General features: G+C 39.6%; 2 non-coding genes across 2 annotated transcripts; both read right to left on the reverse strand.

Annotated features, from left to right (window-relative positions):
* Window positions 1-9,791: 9,791 nt before the first annotated feature.
* On the reverse strand, window positions 9,792-9,899 carry LOC148577567 (small nucleolar RNA R71). Its single transcript, XR_015904516.1, has one exon. It is a non-coding gene; the product is annotated as a small nucleolar RNA R71 (small nucleolar RNA).
* An 8,205-nt stretch (window positions 9,900-18,104) lies between these two features.
* Window positions 18,105-18,212, reverse strand: LOC148577568 (small nucleolar RNA R71). The gene has a single exon (XR_015902871.1). It is a non-coding gene; the product is annotated as a small nucleolar RNA R71 (small nucleolar RNA).
* Window positions 18,213-21,131: the final 2,919 nt, after the last annotated feature.

The following is a 21,131-nucleotide window of genomic DNA, read 5'->3' on the forward strand; positions in this document are numbered from 1 at the left end:
GGGGGAATTGCTCAAAAGAGTAAACAACAGAAATTAAAGAGAATGCGTAAGATCAGAAATGGGGAGTTCATTGGGCTCAGGAGATGTTGCATTCTCCGGATCAATTTCATTTTCATCTCTTCCTCAATCAATGCACTCATTGATCTCCTTGGCAATCTTAAGTGATCGAATTACAATTCCTTGTAATTCAATCTCTCAAATCTTGATCAATAGCCAATTCCTTGGTCAATTGCTCATGAGAAGAGATGAAGTATGGTCACTGATTATACCACATGCATTTCCCAAATCAAGTGTTGAGAGGATTATAGTCACATATCCATCCAAACCCAATTTGGTCCAGCATGAGAAAGCATTTCTAGCATGATATCTTCATTCCTCTTTCAAGGTTCAGAAGCGATCCAAGTTTGAATAGCTTCTTTTCCAAGATAACTACCCAATTGGATGAAGATCGAAAGCTTTCAAGTAAAATCAAGAGAAAAGATAGAAGAAGAATAATGAAAACTAGTATTGATCCATCAAATTACAACAGAGCTCCCTAACCCAATGAAAGGGGTTTAGTTGTTCATAGCTCTGGAAAATGAAAACAAAGATGGAGAATACATGATGAAACTAGAAGTGCAGAGAAAGTAAAATACAGAGAGTAATTCTATGCCCAAAAAGGCTCCCTATATTTTCCAACCCACTAAATAATTCAAAGCTACTCCTATATATACTACTCTTCTGCTCATCTAGTTGGCTCTTCAAGTCTTGGGTCTGGGCCTTCGGATCTTGAGTTTGAAGTAGTTATCTTCTTCATTGGGCTTGGCTTTACTTACAGGGAGAAATTGTGAAGTGGACAGAGACTTTAGCTCAGGACGTTAGTGGTGTTAACGTTCAGTGAAAATATGGGTTCGAGAACGTTAGTGACATTCAACTTTTTCACTAACGTTCCTCACCCAAGTAAGAGCCACGTTAACCTCAACGTTAGTGGCACAAACGTTGCCACTAACGTTGCCTCTATGTCCTTCGCGCGCGTTATAGGGACTCAACTTTCCCAATAACATTGAGAAGCCTCCCCCTTCCCTACGTTAGAGTCCACGTTAATTTAGTTAACGTGGCTCTTGTAACGTAGGCTTGCCAACCTTCGAGAACGTTAGTGACACTTAATATTGTCACTAACGTTCCAATGTGCCCCTTAGCTCCCACGTTAGAGTCCACGTTAACGTGGTTAACGTGGCTTCTAACGTGGCTGTGCTAGCCATCTCCAACGTTAGTGACAATGTTTAATGTCACTAACGTTGGCTCATCATCCTTCTCCTCACGTTAACTTCCATGTTAACTAAGTTAACGTGGGAGTTAACGTGGCTTATGGTGGCAAGTGTGGGCTCCTTCCAACGTTAGTGACAATGTTGGGTGTCATTAACGTTGGCGATCACCTTCCTTCTTCATGTTAACTAGGTTAACGTGGGAGTTAACGTGGCTTATTGGGGCTTGTGTGGGTTCCTTCCAACGTTAGTGACAATGTTGGTGTCACTAACGTTGTCGACCACTTTGTTTCCTCACGTTAGCTTCCACGTTAACTAGGTTAATGTGGAAGTTAACGTGGCTTAATGTGACTTGGCCAACGTTAGTGATAATGTTGAATGTCACTAACGTTGGCTTCCCCCCTTTCTTCTTAACGTTAGAGGCCAGGTTAACTAAGTTAACGTGGCAACTAACGTGGCCACTTATGAGCTTGGTCCAACGTTAGTGATAATGTTAGGTGTCACTAACGTTGGCTCTATTTCCTTTCTTCCACGTTAGAGTTCACGTTAACTTAGTTAGCGTGACTCTTAACGTGGGCAATGATGGCTTCGAGAGTGTTATTGGCAATTACTTTTCTCATTAACTTTGCAACTTACTCCCATTCCATGTTAGTGTTAACGTTAGTGTAACTAACGTAGCCACTAATGTGGTTCTTCCTTGCTTCATTTGTCCTGAAATCAAGCAATAAAGTGCATCAAAGTTCTAGTCCAAGTCATGGGAAATGCAACATCCAATTTGTCTTTAAATTTATGCAAAATCCTCATGAAATCATGTAAAGTGCACAATGTATACTTGAATCAAGATGTAAGTGAATATCTACCCAAAACTATCTTATTTCCTAAGGAAATGCATGGAACTACCCTAAAAACAGTAAAGAAAAGGTCAGTGAAACTGGCCAAAATGCCCTGGCATCACCCCCCAATTCTTCTTCTCCCTCTCTTCTCTCCCAACCCTCAACCACCACCAACCAGCCACCACCGCGCCACCACCCAGACGCCGCCGATCACCTGGACGCCGCCGCCACCTACCACCCTCCCTCCTTCCCCCTTCTTTCTTCCTCTTTCTTCTTTCTTCCTCCTCCTTCGCCACTGCCCACCACCCACCGCCGCCGTCCGTACCCGCCGCGACCCACCACCAGCACCAACCCCCTCCCCCTCCCTTCCCCTATTACCCCATTACCCACCCCCTCTTCTCCCCTCCCTGCCCCTACCCCCTAACAGCAGCAACCGCCGTGCCCACTGCCGCCAGCCGCTGCGCCGGACGTCGCCGCCACCACCCCCAGCCACCTCTGTACCCCAACCTCCTTCTTTCGCCTTCCAGGTTCCGCATACGTCACCCTTCTATCCATTCGTAGTTTATTCTTATTTTTTCGTTTATGTTCATGTTAGGATAGTTAGATATGCATGTTGTAGTGGATTTTAGGTTGTTAAGTAGCCTAGGATGTAGTTAGTGGATTTAGGTCTGTTTATTTGCACTGTTCTTGTTTCTGTTTTATCAAATCTGCAATTCTGCTGTTGCTGTGTTCATGTTCATATGCTGTACTTTCCTGCATTTGCTGCTCTTTACATTGAACTTTCATGTTTTTATTCCGTATATGTAATTGCAAGCTTTAATTTGGATTCATATGAACTGCTTGATTGCTGTTTATTTTCTGGAAAAGTCTTATTTTAGCCAGAATGCTGCCCAAATTTCTGTAAAATATCTCTGTTCATGTCTTGGTTTTGGCATTTTCACCTGTGCTTTCCATAATTTCACCAAACCAATTCATGAATGCTTAGGCACGCATTCTTATTTTCTTTGATCTCCTGATTCATAAATTGCAATTTTGATGTTTGATTCCTATTTTTGCTTTCTTTATCTCTATTTGAATCATCATCAAACTGCTTTACTTGTTTGAATATGAGTTACCTATAGCTTCTACCTGTGATTACTTGTTACTTGGACTATTTTCATTATGCCTCTTACTTTAACCCATTTTTCACTAACCCACTAATTTTAACTCTAACCAACCTAACCTTTTCAACACTTCTTTTATTGCTTTTCTTTCACTTTCTTTTAACATTCTACCCAAGGCATGATGTTAATTTTTCTATTTAACTTTTATTCAATTACATTTTGGATTGTGATTTCTTCTTTTCAGACTTTTCACTCCTATACAATCCTAAATGCACATATTACCTAACTCATATTCATTTTCCTATTGCTCCTTTGCCACTTTGTGTTTTCTTTGATTATTTGCCTATTTGCCTTCCTTTTTTATTATCTCCTGGTTTTCTGTTTTTCAGGATGTCAGATTCCCAGAGAAGGGGAAAAGGCAAGGCTACTTCCGGGAAAAGGAAACGAGGCGAAGCCTCCATGTCTATCATCGACCTCATGCATGATGCCTCCCTGCGGGAGAAAGCCTTTACCCCGCAGGAGAAGGCCGACCAGCTACTTCCCGCCACTGACCAAGTAAAGTTTGCAAACCGATACTGTGAGCTGAAGTGTCCAGTGTTTGCAAACTCCAGGAACCTATACCTGGAGCAGACTTTGAAGATCCCAGAAGAACTCCAGCTATATACCTCTGATCAGATCAAACAAAGAGGCTGGTTCTTTCTGGAGAGACCTCTGACTGAGGTTAATACATCTTGGGTTAGGGAATTCTACTGCAACTACTTCAAAACTTCCCTAGATACAGTGAACCTCAGAGGGAAGCAAATTCTAGTTACTGAGGAGGCAATAGAGGAGGTTCTGAAGCTTCTGCCTAAGACTGATCAGACAGATGGCTATCAGAAAGCTGAGGAGGATATGTGCTATATGCGATTTGACTGGGATGCAGTCAAGGCCCGGATTGCCCTTGACCCGTCAGTTCCTTGGATCATGGGTCAGAACACCACCATGCCGAAAGGGATCAAGCGGATTTACCTGAACGATGAGGCTCGGCTATGGCATCAGATATTCAGCAACTACATTATGCCGAGTACTCACGAGACTGAGATACCAGCCGCTATGATCACCCTCCTTTGGTGTGTGATGGAGGGCAAGGACCTGTACCTGCCACGCTTTATCCGGCACTACATGGCCAGGGTCCACGTCCGTGGCACACTTCCCTTTCCCTATCTGGTTACACAGCTGGGCCGTCGAGCTGACGTGCCATGGGAGGATGCTGATGAGAGGCCACCTGCTGCAGAGTGCAAGAAGCTTATCTCGCACAGCAGGAACTTCCTGGCGTTGGGCTACAGACCTCCATTCCTGACAACCACTGCTGCTGATACAGCTACACCATCTGCTGGTCCCTCTTCCTCCACTGCTGCACCATCTACCCCTGCCACCACCACTGCACCTCCACCTGCCACAAAGCCTGTCTATCATCTGGTGCACCGCTTATTTCGACGACTTGACCAGATGGAGCGTCGCAACAAGCGATGCTATGAGCACCTGAAGCTGATGATATGATCCGGCGACATTCCCTCCGAGCTTGACACACCATCCGAGGCATCTGAGGAGGAGGCGGATGTGCCCGAGGCAGAGACCCATCCCCAGGCAGACACCGAGCAGGCGGCCCCACAGACAGAGGTTCCATATCAGATTGAGGCTGCAGACCCTGAGATCCCCATTCAGACAGCCCCTCATCTACAGCAGCCAGACCCCCAGCCAGCCGCCACAAAGACACCAACTACCATCCCTTCTAGTGATGACACCCCTTCACACCCTGCTTGAGTGAGTATCAGGGATGATGCTTCATTTTAAGTGTGGGGAGGTCGCCATCTCTGGTGTATTATTTTGGTGAACCACTACAGACTCTTTTTCTTTTATTTTGGATATTTTTCTGTATTTTTCTCTTTATTTTTATTTTTATTTTCTGAGTATTTATACATTGCTACTGTTTATGTATTTTTACTCTATTTCTGCATTTTGCATTTTTAGTTCATATTTTAGCCACTTAGTTGCAATTCTAACTTATTAGTTATAGAAATTGTGGATTGATTAGTATAGTTTACCCTTTTTAGCATAAGATAGCTTAGTTAGAATTGAAAAGAAAAAGGAAGTAAACTAGAGTCTTTAACAGAATCAAAACAACCCACACCTTATATATATAGCATTACATGATAGTTAACAACACTTCATCAAGGAGAAGCACTAGAACTTTAAAGCCATTCAATATAAGTTTTATATTGAGAATAATGAGAATTTTTAACTAAACCTGCATGACATACACAAGTGATAAATAATTTTTGAGCTAGAGAACACATAGCCTGTGAGTTTTTGAGCTTAATTGTATGGTTACATTTAAACCATAATTTTTATTCCTGTGTGTTCCGCCCTTCTTTTATATTCTGATGTTCTTTACTTTGCTTTAATCTATATGTCCAATTATAGAATATAGAATATAGAATATAGATACATACCAAAAGAATGATTGAGGCCATCATTTGATTTTAGCTCATGATGAGCGGATAATTTATACGCTTTTTGACATTGTTTTTAGTATGTTTTTAGTAGGATCTAGTTACTTTTAGGGATGTTTTCATTAGTTTTTATGTTAAATTCACATTTCTGGACTTTACTATGAGTTTGTGTGTTTTTCTGTGATTTCAGGTATTTTCTGGCTGAAATTGAGGGACTTGAGCAAAAATCAGATTCAGAGGTTGAAGAAGGACTGCTGATGCTGTTGGATTCTGACCTCCCTGCACTCAAAATGGATTTTCTGGAGCTACAGAACTCGCAATGGCGCGCTTCTAATTGCGTTGGAAAGTAGACATCCAGGGCTTTCCAGAAATATATAATAGTCCACACTTTGCTCAAGTTTAGATGAAGGAAACTGGCATTCAACGCCAGCTCTATGCCCAATTCTGGAGTTCAGCGCCAGAAAGGGATAAAAAACCAGAGTTGAACGCCAGAAATGGATCAAAACCTGGCGTTCAACTCCACAAATGGCCTCTGCAAGTGGAAAGTTAAAGCTCAGCCCAAGCAACACCAAGTGGGCCCCGGAAGTGGATTTATGCATCAATTACTTACTTCTGTAAACCCTAGTAGCTAGTTTATTATAAATAGGACCTCTTACTATTGTATTAGACATCTTGGATTGTATTTTGAGCCTGTGATCTCGTTTTGGGGGCTGGCCATCTCGGCCATGCCTGGACCTTTCACTTATGTATTTTCAACGGTAGAGTTTCTGCACTCCATAGATTAAGGTGTGGAGCTCTGCTGTTCCTCAAAGATTAATGCAAAGTACTACTGTTTTCTATTCAATTCATCTTATTTCGCTTCTAAGATATTCATTCGCACTTCAACCTGAATGTGATGAACGTGACAATCATCATCATTCCCTATGAACGCGTGCCTGACAACCACTTCCGTTCTACATCAGATTGAATGAGTATCTCTTAGATCTCTTAATCGGAGTCTTCGTGGTGTAAGCTAGAATGATGGCGGCATTCAAGAGAATCCGTAAGGTCTAAACCTTGTCTGTGGTATTCCGAGTAAGATTCAATGATTGAATGACTGTGACGAGCTTCAAACTCGCGATTGCTGGGCGTAGTGACAGACGTAAAAGGATAGTAAATCCTATTCCAGCATGATCGAGAACCGACAGATGAATAGCCGTGCCGTGACAGGGTGCGTTGACCATTTTCACTGAGAGGATAGGATGAAACCATTGACAAGGGTGATGCCTCCAGACGATTAGCCGTGCCGTGACAGGGCATTTGGATCATTTTCCCGAGAGAAGACCGAAAGTAGCCATTGACAGTGGTGATGTATCACATAAAGCTAGCCATGGAAAGGAGTAAGACTGATTGGATGAAGATAGCAGGAAAGCAGAGGTTCAGAGGAACGAAAGCATCTCTATTCGCTTATCTGAAATTCTCACCAGTGATTTACATAAGTATTTCTATCCCTATTTTATTAATTAATTTCAAAAACCTCATTACTATTTTATATCTGCCTGACTGAGATTTGCAAGGTGACCATAGCTTGCTTCATACCAACAATCTCTGTGGGATTCGACCCATACTCACGTAAGGTATTACTTGGACGACCCAGTGCACTTGCTGGTTAGTTGTGCGAAGTTGTGAACCATGGTATTGGCAACATGTTTTTGGCGCCATTACCAGGGAAAGAAAGAGCGATGAATTTTACATAATCAAAGTGTAATCACAATTTCTGCGCACCAAGTTTTTGGTGCCGTTGCCGGGGATTGTTCGAGTTTGGACAACTGACGGTTCATCTTGTTGCTCAGATTAGGTAATTTCCTTTTGTTTTGTTTCCAAAAATTTTTCAAAAATCTTTCAAAAATTTCTCCTTTGTTTTCGAAAAAAAAAATAAAAAAAAATAATAAAAATAATGTTTTCAAAAAATAAATTATTTTATGGCTTCAAAACTTTCAAGAATGAATTCTAGAGTTTCATGGTAACATGTTGAATCCTATCTGGCTGAAAAGCCATACCCAAACTCCTTTGGGATTGGTCTTCAACTTATCACCTCAATGGATGTAAATCCATTCTAAAGCTTGACTGGCTATAAAGCCATGTCTAACCCTCAGATTGGAGCTTTAGACTAAAGAGTACAAGATTCCTGGAATTCATATGAAAAATTTTGAATCCTTATTTTTTCTTTTTCAAAATGATTTTCAAAAATTTTAAAATAAAAATACAAAAAAAAATCATAAAATCATAAAAATCAAAAATATTTTGTGTTTCTTGTTTGAGTCTTGAGTCATGTTATAAGTTTGGTGTCAATTGCATGTGCATCTTGCATTTTTCGAAAATTCTCATGCATTCATAGTGTTCTTCATGATCTTCAAGTTGTTCTTAGTAAGTTTTCTTGTTTGATCTTTGCATTTGCATGTTTTGTGTCTTTTCTTGTTTTTCATATGCATTCTTGAATTCTTAGTGTCTAAGCATTAAAGAATTCTAAGTTTGGTGTCTTGCATGTTTTCCTTGCATTAAAAATTTGTCAAAAATATGTTCTTGGTGTTCATCTTGACATTCAAAGTGTTCTTGGTGTTCATCTTGACATTCATAGCATTTTTGTATGCATTCAGTGTTTTAATCTAAAAATATCATGCATTGCATCATTTTTCTTATTTTTCTCTCTCATCATAAAAATTCAAAAATCAAAAAAATATCTTTCCCTTTTTCTCTCTTAAAATTTCGAAAATTAGATTTGACTTTTTCAAAAACTTTTAAAATCTAGTTGTTTTTATGAGTCAAATCAAATTTTCAATTTAAAAATCTCATCTTTTTCAAAATCTTTTTCAAAAATCAAATATTTTTCATTTTTTTTAGTTATTTTCGAAAATTTCAAAAATAACAATAACAATTAATGTTTTGATTCAAAAATTTCAAGTTTGTTAATTACGTGTTAAGAAAGATTCAAACTTTAAGTTCTAGAATCATATCTTGTGATTTCTTGTGAATCAAGTCATTAATTATGATTTTAAAAATCAAATCTTTTTCAAAACTAATCTCAATCATATATTTTCAAAAGTATCTTCTTATCTTATCTTTTTCAAAATTTGATTTCAAAATATCTTCTCTAACTTCCCAACTCCTTATCTTTTAAAAATTTGTTTCAACCAACTAACTAACTTTTTGTTTGTTTCTTATCTTTTTCAAAACTACCTAACTAACTCTCTCTCTCTCTAATTTTCGAAAATATCGCCCTCATTTTTAAAATTTCTTTTTAATTAAACTAATTATTTTATTTTTTATTTGAATTTTCGAAAAACTACTAACCCTTTTCAAAATTAATTTTCAAAAATTACTAACCCTCTTTCAAAAATTATTTTCGAAAATCCTCTCCCTCTCTCATCTTATTCTATTTATTTATTCATCTACTAACATCTCTTCCTCACATCACTCACCAAATTCGAACCCCCTCTTCTATCTGTGTTCGAATTTTTCTTCTTCTTCTTTTTCTACTAACAATAAGGAACCTCTTTACTGCGACATAGAGGATTCCTCTTCTTTTCTTTTTCTCTTCTCTTTCTTATGAGCAAGGACAGAGAAAAAGGCATTCTTGTTGAAGCTGATCCAGAACCTGAAAGGACTCTGAAGAGGAAACTAAGAGAAGCTAAATTACAACAATCTAGAGACAACTTGATTGAAAATTTCGAACAAGTAAAGGAGATGGCAGCCGAACCCAACAACAATGCAAGGAGAATGCTTGGTGACTTTACTGCACCTAATTCCAATTTACATGGAAGAAGCATCTCCATTCCTGCCATTGGAGCAAACAATTTTGAGCTGAAACCTCAGCTAGTTTCTCTGATGCAGTAGAACTGCAAGTTTCATGGACTTCCATCTGAAGATCCTTTTCAGTTCTTAACTGAATTCTTGCAGATATGTGATACTGTTAAGACTAATGGAGTAGATCCTGAAGTCTACAGGCTCATGCTTTTCCCTTTTGCTGTAAGAGACAGAGCTAGAGTATGGTTGGACTCTCAACCCAGAGATAGCCTGAACTCTTGGGATAAGCTGGTCACGGCTTTCTTAGCCAAGTTCTTTCCTCCTCAAAAGCTTAGTAAACTTAGAGTGGACGTTCAGACCTTCAGACAGAAAGAAGGTGAATCCCTCTATGAAGCTTGGGAGAGATACAAAGGATTGACCAAAAAGTGTCCTACTGACATGCTTTCAGAATGGACCATCCTGGATATATTCTATGATGGTTTATCTGAGCTATCAAAGATGTCATTAGATACTTCTGCAGGTGGATCCATTCACCTAAAGAAAATACCTGCAGAAGCTTAAGAACTCATTGACATGGTTGCTAATAACCAGTTCATGTACACTTCTGAGAGGAACCCTGTGAGTAATGGGACGCCTATGAAGAAGAGAGTTCTTGAAATTGATACTCTGAATGCCAAATTGGCTCAGAATAAAATATTGACTCAGCAAGTCAATATGCTTTCTCAGAGTCTGAATGGAATGCCAGCTGCATCCAACAGTACTCAAGAGGCATCTTCTAAAGAAGAAGCTTATGATCCTAAAAACCCTGCAATAGCAGAGATGAATTACTTAGGTGAACCTTATGGAAACACCTATAATCCATCATGGAGAAATCATCCAAATCTCTCATGGAAGGATCAAAGGCCTCAACAAGGCTTTAATAATGGTGGAAGAAACAGGTTTAGCAATAGCAAGCCTTTTCCATCATCCACTCAGCAACAGACAGAGAATTCTGAGCAGAATCCATCTAGCTTAGCAAACTTAGTCTCTGATCTATCTAAGGCCACTGTGAATTTCATGAATGAAACAAGGTCTTCCATTAGAAATTTAGAAGCACAAGTGGGCCAGCTGAGTAAAAGGATCACTGAAATCCCTCCTAGTACTCTCCCAAGCAATACAGAAGAGAATCCAAAAGGAGAGTGCAAGGCCATTGACATAACCAAAATGGCCGAACCCAATGAGGGAGAGGAGGACGTGAATCCCAAGGAGGAAGACCTCCTGGGACACCCAGTGATCAATAAGGAGTTTTCCTCTGAGGAACCAAAGGACTCTGAGGCTCATCTAGAGACCATAGAGATTCCATTAAACCTCCTTATGCCATTCATGAGCTCTGATGAATATTACTCTTCTGAAGAGAATGAGGATGTTACTGAAGAGCAAGCTGCCAAGTTCCTTGGTGCAATCATGAAGCTAAATGCCAAATTATTTAGTATTGAGACTTGGGAAGATGAACCTCCCTTGTTCACCAATGAACTAAGTGATCTGGATCAACTGACATTACCTCAGAAGAGACAGGATCCTGGAAAGTTCATAATACCTTGTACCATAGGCACCATGATCTTTAAGGCTCTGTGTGATCTTGGTTCAGGGATAAACCTCATGCCCCTCTCTGTAATAGAGAAACTGGGAATCTATGGGGTGCAAGCTGCTAAAATCTCATTAGAGATGGCAGACAATTCAAGAAAACAGGCTTATGGACAAGTAGAGGACGTATTAGTAAAGGTTGAAGGCCTTTACATCCCTGTTGATTTCATAGTCCTGGATACTGGAAAGGAAGAGGATGAATCCATCATCCTAGGAAGACCTTTCCCAGCCACAGCAAGAGCTGTGATTGATGTGGACAGAGGATAATTGATCCTTCAATTAAATAAGGACAACCTTGTGTTTACAACTCAAGGATCTCTCTCTGCATCCATGGAGAGGAAGCAGAAAAAGCTTTTCTCAAAGCAGAGTCAACCAAAGCCCCCACAGTCAGACTCTAAGTTTGGTGTTGGGAGGCCACAACCAAACTCTAAGTTTGGTGTTGAACTCCCATATCCAAACTCTAAGTTTGGTGTTGGGGGAGTCTCAACAATGCTCTGAACATCTGTGAGGCTCCATGAGAGCCCACTGTCAAGCTATTGACATTAAAGAAGCGCTTGTTGGGAGGCAACCCAATTTCTATTTATCTAACTATATTTTTCTTAGTTATATGTCTTTATAGGTTCATGATCACGTGGAGTCACAAAATAAACGAAAAATTTAGAAACGGAATCAAGAACAGCAGAAGAAAAATCACACCCTGGAGGAAGCACCTGTCTGGCGTTCAACGCCAGAACAAAGCATAGTTCTGGCGCTGAACGCCCAAAATGGGCAGTGTCTGGGCGCTGAACACCCAAAATGGACATCATCTGGGCGCTGAACGCCAGAATGGCACCCTGGAGAAGAGCTGGCGCTGAACGCCCAGAACAAGCATGGTTCTGGCGTTCAACGCCAGAAATGGCCAACAAATGGGCGTTGAACGCCCAAAATGGGCACCAACCTGGCGCTGAACGCCCTGAAGTTGTGTGCAAGGGTATTTTACATGCCTAATTTGGTGCAAGGTTGTAAATCCTTGAACACCTCAGGATCTGTGGACCCCACAGGATCATCTCAGGATCTGTGGACCCCACAGGATCACCTCAGGATCTGTGGACCCCACAGGATCCCCACCTACCTCACCCTCTTTCTCCATTCATGATCATCCCTTCTGTTTTCCATTCACCACTCACATCCATACATTCCACTTACCTACAAAATTCAATATCTCTTTCCCACCCAATCCCACCCATATGGCCGAATACACACATCCCCCCATCTCCTCCATATCTTCTTCTTCTTCCTCTATTCTTTCTTCTTTTGCTCGAGGGCAAGCAACATTCTAAGTTTGGTGTGGTAAAAGCATAAGCTTTTTGTTTTTCCATTACCATTGATGGCACCTAAACCTCTAAAAGAGGGGAAGGGAAGACAAAGGCTTCCACCTCCGAGTCGTGGGAGATGGAAAGATTCATCTCAAGGGTCTATAGCTCAGTGGTAGAACATGTGGCTGCAAATCAAGAGTTTCCTGAGATACCTCAGGGGATGCACTTCCCTCCACATAAATATTAGGAGCAAATCAACACCTCCCTAGGAGAATTAAGTTCCAACATGGGACAATTAAGGGTGGAACATCAAGAGCACTCCATCATCCTTCATGAAATAAGAGAAGATCAAAAAGCAATGAGGGAGGAGCAACAAAGACAAGGAAGAGACATAGAAGAGCTCAAGGACATCTTTGGTTCCTCAAGAAGGAAACGCCACCATCACTAAGGTGGATTCATTCCTTGTTCTTATTTCTTCTATTTTTCGTTTTCTATGTTATGTGCTTATCTATGTTTGTGTCTTCATTACATGATCATTAGTAGTTAGTAACTATGTCTTAAAAGTTATGAATGTCCTATGAATCCATCACCTCTCTTAAATGAAAAATGTTTTAATTCAAAAGAACAAGAAGTACATGAGTTTCGAATTTATCCTTGAACTTAGTTTAATTATACTGATGTGGTGACAATGCTTCTTGTTTTCTGAATGTGTGCTTAAACAGTTCATATGTCTTTTGAAGTTGTTGTTTAAGAATGTTAAATATGTTGGCTCTTGAAAGAATGATGACTAGGAGACATGTTATTTGATAATCTGAAAAATCATAAAAATGATTCTTGAAGCAAGAAAAAGCAGCAAAGAACAAAGCTTGCAGAAAAAAAATAGGCAAAAAAAAATAGAAAGAAAAAGAAAAAGCAAGCAGAAAAAGACAAAAGCTCTTAAAACCAAGAGGCAGGAGCAAAAAGCCAATAACCCTTAAAACCAAAAGGTAAGGGCAAATGAAAAAGATCCCAAGGCTTTGAGCATCAGTGGATAGGAGGGCCTAAAGGAATAAAATCCTGGCCTAAGCGGCTAAACCAAGCTGTCCCTAACCATGTGCTTGTGGCGTGAAGGTGTCAAGTGAAAAGTTGAGACTGAGCGGTTAAAGTCAAGGTCCAAAGCAAAAGAAGAGTGTGCTTAAGAACCCTGGACACCTCTAATTGGGGACTTTAGCAAAGCTGAGTCACAATCTGAAAAGGTTCACCCAATTATGTGTCTGTGGCATTTATGTATCCGGTGGTAATACTGGAAAACAAAGTGCTTAGGGCCACGGCCAAGACTCATAAAGAAGCTGTGTTCAAGAATCATCATACTGAACTAGGAGAATCAATAACACTATCTGAACTCTGAGTTCCTATAGATGCCAATCATTCTGAACCTCAATGGATAAAGTGAGATGCCAAAACTATTCAAGAGGCAAAAAAAAAAAAAAGCTACAAGTCCCGCTCATATGATTGAAGCTATGTTTCATTGATAGTTTGGAATTTATAGTATATTCTCTTCTTTTTATCCTATTTGATTTTCAGTTGCTTGGGGACAAGCAACAATTTAAGTTTGGTGTTGTGATGAGCGGATAATTTATACGCTTTTTGACATTGTTTTTAGTATGTTTTTAGTAGGATCTAGTTACTTTTAGGGATGTTTTCATTAGTTTTTATGTTAAATTCACATTTCTGGACTTTACTATGAGTTTGTGTGTTTTTCTGTGATTTCAGGTGTTTTCTGGCTGAAATTGAGGGACTTGAGCAAAAATCAGATTCAGAGGTTGAAGAAGGACTGCTGATGCTGTTGGATTCTGACCTCCCTACACTCAAAATGGATTTTCTAGAGCTAAAGAACTCGAAATGGCGCGCTTCTAATTGCGTTGGAAAGTAGACATCCAGGGCTTTCCTGAAATATATAATAGTCCATACTTTGCCCAAGTTTAGATGACGCAAACTGGCGTTCAACGCCAGCTCTCTGCCCAATTCTGGAGTTCAGCGCCAGAAAGGGATCAAAAACCAGAGTTGAACGCCAGAAATGGATCAAAACCTGGCGTTCAACTCCACAAATGGCCTCTGCACGTGGAAAGTTAAAGCTCAGCCCAAGCACACACTAAGTGGGCCCCGGAAGTGCATTTATGCATCAATTACTTACTTCTGTAAACCCTAGTAGCTAGTTTATTATAAATAGGACCTCTTACTATTGTATTAGACATCCTGGATTGTATTTTGATCCTGTGATCTCGTTTTGGGGGCTGGCCATCTCGGCCATGCCTGGACCTTTCACTTATGTATTTTCAACGGTAGAGTTTCTGCACTCCATAGATTAAGGTGTGGAGCTCTGCTGTTCCTCAAAGATTAATGCAAATTACTACTGTTTTCTATTCAATTCTTCTTATTTCGCTTCTAAGATATTTATTTGCACTTCAACCTGAATGTGATGAACATGACAATCATCATCATTCCCTATGAACGCGTGCCTGACAACCACTTCCGTTCTACATCAGATTGAATGAGTATCTCTTAGATCTCTTAATCGGAGTCTTCGTGGTGTAAGCTAGAATGATGGCGGCATTCAAGAGAATCCGTAAGGTCTAAACCTTGTCTGTGGTATTCCGAGTAGGATTCAATGATTGAATGACTGTGACGAGCTTCAAACTCGCGATTGCTGGGCGTAGTGACAGACGCAAAAGGATAGTAAATCCTATTCCAGCATGATCGAGAACCGACAGATGAATAGCCGTGCCGTGACAGGGTGCGTTGACCATTTTCACTGAGAGGATAGGATGAAACCATTGACAAGGGTGATACCTCCAGACGATTAGCCATGCCGTGACAGGGCATTTGGATCATTTTCCCGAGAGAAGAACGAAAGTAGCCATTGACAGTGGTGATGTATCACATAATGCCAGCCATGGAAAGGAGTAAGACTGATTGGATGAAGATAGCAGGAAAGCAGAGGTTCAGAGGAACGAAAGCATCTCTATTCGCTTATCTGAAATTCTCACCAGTAATTTACATAAGTATTTCTATCCCTATTTTATTAATTAATTTTGAAAACCTCATTACTATTTTATATCTGCCTGACTGAGATTTGCAAGGTGACCATAGCTTGCTTTATACCAACAATCTCCGTGGGATTCGACCCTTACTCACGTAAGGTATTACTTGGACGACCCAGTGCACTTGCTGGTTAGTTGTGCGAAGTTGTGAACCATGGTATTGGCATCATGTTTTTGGCGCCATTACCAGGGAAAGAAAGAGCGACGAATTTTACATAATCAAAGTGTAATCACAATTTCTGCGCACCAAGTTTTTGGCGCCGTTGCCGGGGATTGTTCGAGTTTGGACAACTGACGGTTCATCTTGTTGCTCAGATTAGGTAATTTCCTTTTGTTTTGTTTCCAAAAATTTTTCAAAAATCTTTCAAAAATTTCTCCTTTGTTTTTGAAAAAAAAATTTAAAAAAAAATAATAAAAATAATGTTTTCAAAAAATAAATTATTTTATGGCTTCAAAACTTTCAAGAATGAATTCTAGAGTTTCATGGTAACATGTTGAATCCTATCTGGCTGAAAAGCCATACCCAAACTCCTTTGGGATTGGTCTTCAACTAATCACCTCAATGGATGTAAATCCATTCTAAAGCTTGACTGGCAATAAAGCCATGTCTAACCCTCAGATTGGAGCTTTTGAGTAAAGAGTACAAGATTCCTGGAATTCATATAAAAAATTTTGAATCCTTATTTTTTCTTTTTCAAAATGATTTTCGAAAATTTTAAAATAAAAATACAAAAAAAAAATCATAAAATCATAAAAATCAAAAATATTTTGTGTTTCTTGTTTGAGTCTTGAGTCATGTTATAAGTTTGGTGTCAATTGCATGTGCATCTTGCATTTTTCGAAAATTCTCATGCATTCATAGTGTTCTTCATGATCTTCAAGTTGTTCATAGTAAGTCTTCTTGTTTGATCTTTGCATTTGCATGTTTTGTGTCTTTTCTTGTTTTTCATATGCATTCTTGAATTCTTAGTGTCTAAGCATTAAAGAATTCTAAGTTTGGTGTCTTGCATGTTTTCCTTGCATTAAAAATTTTTCAAAAATATGTTCTTGGTGTTCATCTTGACATTCAAAGTGTTCTTGGTGTTCATCTTGACATTCATAGCATTCTTGCATGCATTCATTGTTTTAATCTAAAAATTTCATGCATTGCATCATTTTTCTTGTTTTTCTCTCTCATCATAAAAATTCAAAAATCAAAAAAATATCTTTCCCTTTTTCTCTCTTAAAATTTCGAAAATTAGATTTGACTTTTTCAAAAACTTTTAAAATCTAGTTGTTTTTATGAGTCAAATCAAATTTTCAATTTAAAAGTCTCATCTTTTTCAAAATCTTTTTCAAAAATCAAATCTTTTTCATTTTTTTTAGTTATTTTTGAAAATTTTAAAAATATTTTTCAAAAATTTTTTTCTTAATTTTAACTCAAATTTTCGAAAATAACAATAACAATTAATGTTTTGATTCAAAAATTTCAAGTTTGTTAATTACGTGTTAAGAAAGATTCAAACTTTAAGTTCTAGAATCATATCTTGTGATTTCTTGTGAATCAAGTCAATAATTGTGATTTTAAAAATCAAATCTTTTTCAAAACTAATCTCAATCATATATTTTCAAAAGTATCTTCTTATCTTATCTTTTTCAAAATTTGATTTCAAAATATCTTCTCTAACTTCCCAACTCCTTATCTTTTCAAAATTTGTTTCAACCAACTAACTAACTTTTTGTTTGTTTCTTATCTTTTTCAAAACTACCTAACTAACTCTCTCTCTCTCTAATTTTCGAAAATATCTCCCTCATTTTCAAAATTTCTTTTTAATTAAACTAATTATTTTATTTTTTATTTGAATTTTCGAAAAACTACTAACCCTTTTCAAAATTAATTTTCGAAAATTACTAACCCTCTTTCAAAAATTATTTTCGAAAATCCTCTCCCTCTCTCATCTTATTCTATTTATTTATTCATCTACTAACATCTCTTCCTCACATCACTCACCAAATTCGAACCCCCTCTTCTATCTGTGTTCGAATTTTTCTTCTTCTTCTTTTTCTACTAACAATAAGGAACCTCTTTACTGCGACATAGAGGATTCCTCTTCTTTTCTTTTTCTCTTCTCTTTCTTATTAGCAGGGACAGAGAAAAAGGCATTCTTGTTGAAGCTGATCCAGAACCTGAAAGGACTCTGAAGAGGAAACTAAGAGAAGCTAAATTACAATAATCCAGAGACAACTTGATTGAAAATTTCGAACAAGTAAAGGAGATGGCATCCGAACCCAACAACAATGCAAGGAGAATGCTTGGTGACTTTACTGCACCTAATTCCAATTTACATGGAAGAAGCATCTCCATTCCTGCCATTGGAGCAAACAATTTTGAGCTGAAACCTCAGCTAGTTTCTCTGATGCAGCAGAACTGCAAGTTTCATGGACTTCCATCTGAAGATCCTTTTCAGTTCTTAACTGAATTCTTGCAGATATGTGATACTGTTAAGACTAATGGAGTAGATCCTGAAGTCTACAGGCTCATGCTTTTCCCTTTTGCTGTAAGAGACAGAGCTAGAGTATGGTTGGACTCTCAACCCAGAGATAGCCTGAACTCTTGGGATAAGCTGGTCACGGCTTTCTTAGCCAAGTTCTTTCCTCCTCAAAAGCTTAGTAAACTTAGAGTGGACGTTCAGACCTTCAGACAGAAAGAAGGTGAATCCCTCTATGAAGCTTGGGAGAGATACAAAGGACTGACCAAAAAGTGTCCTACTGACATGCTTTCAGAATGGACCATCCTGGATATATTCTATGATGGTTTATCTGAGCTATCAAAGATGTCATTAGATACTTCTGCAGGTGGATCCATTCACCTAAAGAAAATGCCTGCAGAAGCTGAAGAACTCATTGACATGGTTGCTAATAACCAGTTCATGTACACTTCTGAGAGGAATCCTGTGAGTAATGGGACGCCTATGAAGAAGAGAGTTCTTGAAATTGATACTCTGAATGCCATATTGGCTCAGAATAAAATATTGACTCAGCAAGTCAATATGCTTTCTCAGAGTCTGAGTGGAATGCAAGCTGCATCCAACAGTACTCAAGAGGCATCTTCTAAAGAAGAAGCTTATGATCCTGAAAACCCTGCAATAGCAGAGATGAATTACTTACGTGAACCTTATGGAAACACCTATAATCCATCATGGAGAAATCATCCAAATCTCTCATGGAAGGATCAAAGGCCTCAACAAGGCTTTAATAATGGTGGAAGAAACAGGTTTAGCAATAGCAAGCCTTTTCCATCATCCACTCAGCAACAGACAGAGAATTCTGAGCAGAATCCATCTAGCTTAGCAAACTTAGTCTCTGATCTATCTAAGGCCACTGTGAATTTCATGAATGAAATAAGGTCTTCCATTAGAAATTTGGAAGCACAAGTGGGCCAGCTGAGTAAAAGGATCACTGAAATCCCTCCTAGTACTCTCCCAAGCAATACAGAAGAGAATCCAAAAAGAGAGTGCAAGGCCATTGACATAACCAAAATGGCCGAACCCAATGAAGGAGAGGAGGACGTGAATCCCAAGGAGGAAGACCTCCTGGGACACCCAGTGATCAATAAGGAGTTTTCCTCTAAGGAACCAAAGGACTCTGAGACTCATCTAGAGACCATAGAGATTCCATTGAACCTCCTTATGCCATTCATGAGCTCTGATGAATATTCCTCTTCTGAAGAGAATGAGGATGTTACTGAAGAGCAAGCTGCCAAGTTCCTTGGTGCAATCATGAAGCTAAATGCCAAATTATTTGGTATTGAGACTTGGGAAGATGAACCTCCCTTGTTCACCAATGAACTAAGTGATCTGGATCAACTGACATTGCCTCAGAAGAGACAGGATCCTGGAAAGTTCATAATACCTTGTACCATAGGCACCATGATCTTTAAGGCTCTGTGTGATCTTGGTTCAGGGATAAACCTCATGCCCCTCTCTGTAATAGAGAAACTGGGAATCTATGGGGTGCAAGCTGCTAAAATCTCATTAGAGATGGCAGACAATTCAAGAAAACAGACTTATGGACAAGTAGAGGACGTATTAGTAAAGGTTGAAGGCCTTTACATCCCTGTTGATTTCATAGTCCTAGATACTGGAAAGGAAGAGGATGAATCCATCATCCTAGGAAGACCTTTCCCAGCCACAGCAAGAGCTGTGATTGATGTGGACAGAGGATAATTGATCCTTCAATTAAATAAGGACAACCTTGTGTTTACAACTCAAGGATCTCTCTCTGCATCCATGGAGAGGAAGCAGAAAAAGCTTTTCTCAAAGCAGAGTCAACCAAAGCCCCCACAGTCAGACTCTAAGTTTGGTGTTGGGAGGCCACAACCAAACTCTAAGTTTGGTGTTGAACTCCCATATCCAAACTCTAAGTTTGGTGTTGGGGGAGTCTCAACAATGCTCTGAACATCTGTGAGGCTCCATGAGAGCCCACTGTCAAGCTATTGACATTAAAGAAGCGCTTGTTGGGAGGCAACCCAATTTCTATTTATCTAACTATATTTTTCTTAGTTATATGTCTTTATAGGTTCATGATCATGTGGAGTCACAAAATAAACGAAAAATTTAGAAACGGAATCAAGAACAGCAGAAGAAAAATCACACCCTGGAGGAAGCACCTGTCTGGCGTTCAACGCCAAAACAGAGCATAGTTCTGGCGCTGAACGCCCAAAAAGGGCAGTGTCTGGGCGCTGAACGCCCAAAATGGACATCATCTGGGCGCTGAACGCCAGAATGGCACCCTGGAGAAGAGCTGGCGCTGAACGCCCAGAACAAGCATGGTTCTGGCGTTCAACGCCAGAAATGGCCAACAAATGGGCGTTGAACGCCCAAAATGGGCACCAACCTGGCGCTGAATGCCCAGAAGTTGTGTACAAGGGCATTTTACATGCCTAATTTGGTGCAAGGTTGTAAATCCTTGAACACCTCAGGATCTGTGGACCCCACAGGATCATCTCAGGATCTGTGGACCCCACAGGATCCCCACCTACCTCACCCTCTCTCTCCATTCATGATCATCCCTTCTGTTTTCCATTCACCACTCACATCCATACATTCCACTTACCTACAAAATTCAATATCTCTTTCCCACCCAATCCCACCCATATGGCCGAACACACACATCCCCCCATCTCCTCCATATCTTCTTCTTCTTCCTCTATTCTTTCTTCTTTTGCTCGAGGGCAAGCAACATTCTAAGTTTGGTATGGTAAAAGCATAAGCTTTTTGTTTTTCCATTACCATTGATGGCACCTAAACCTCTAAAAGAGGGGAAGGGAAGACAAAGGCTTCCACCTCCGACTCATGGGAGATGGAAAGATTCATCTCAAGGGTCTATAGCTCAGTGGTAGAACATGTGGCTGCAAATCAAGAGATCCCTGAGATACCTCAGGGGATGCACTTCCCTCCACATAAATATTAGGAGCAAATCAACACCTCCCTAGGAGAATTAAGTTCCAACATGGGACAATTAAGGGTGGAACATCAAGAGCACTCCATCATCCTTCATGAAATAAGAGAAGATCAAAAAGCAATGAGGGAGGAGCAACAAAGACAAGGAAGAGACATAGAAGAGCTCAAGGACATCTTTGGTTCCTCAAGAAGGAAACGCCACCATCACTAAGGTGGATTCATTCCTTGTTCTTATTT

This window comes from Arachis ipaensis, chromosome B1 (assembly GCF_059453495.1).
Source record: "Arachis ipaensis isolate K30076 ecotype BB chromosome B1, ASM5945349v1, whole genome shotgun sequence".
NCBI classification, from domain to species: Eukaryota; Viridiplantae; Streptophyta; class Magnoliopsida; order Fabales; family Fabaceae; genus Arachis; species Arachis ipaensis.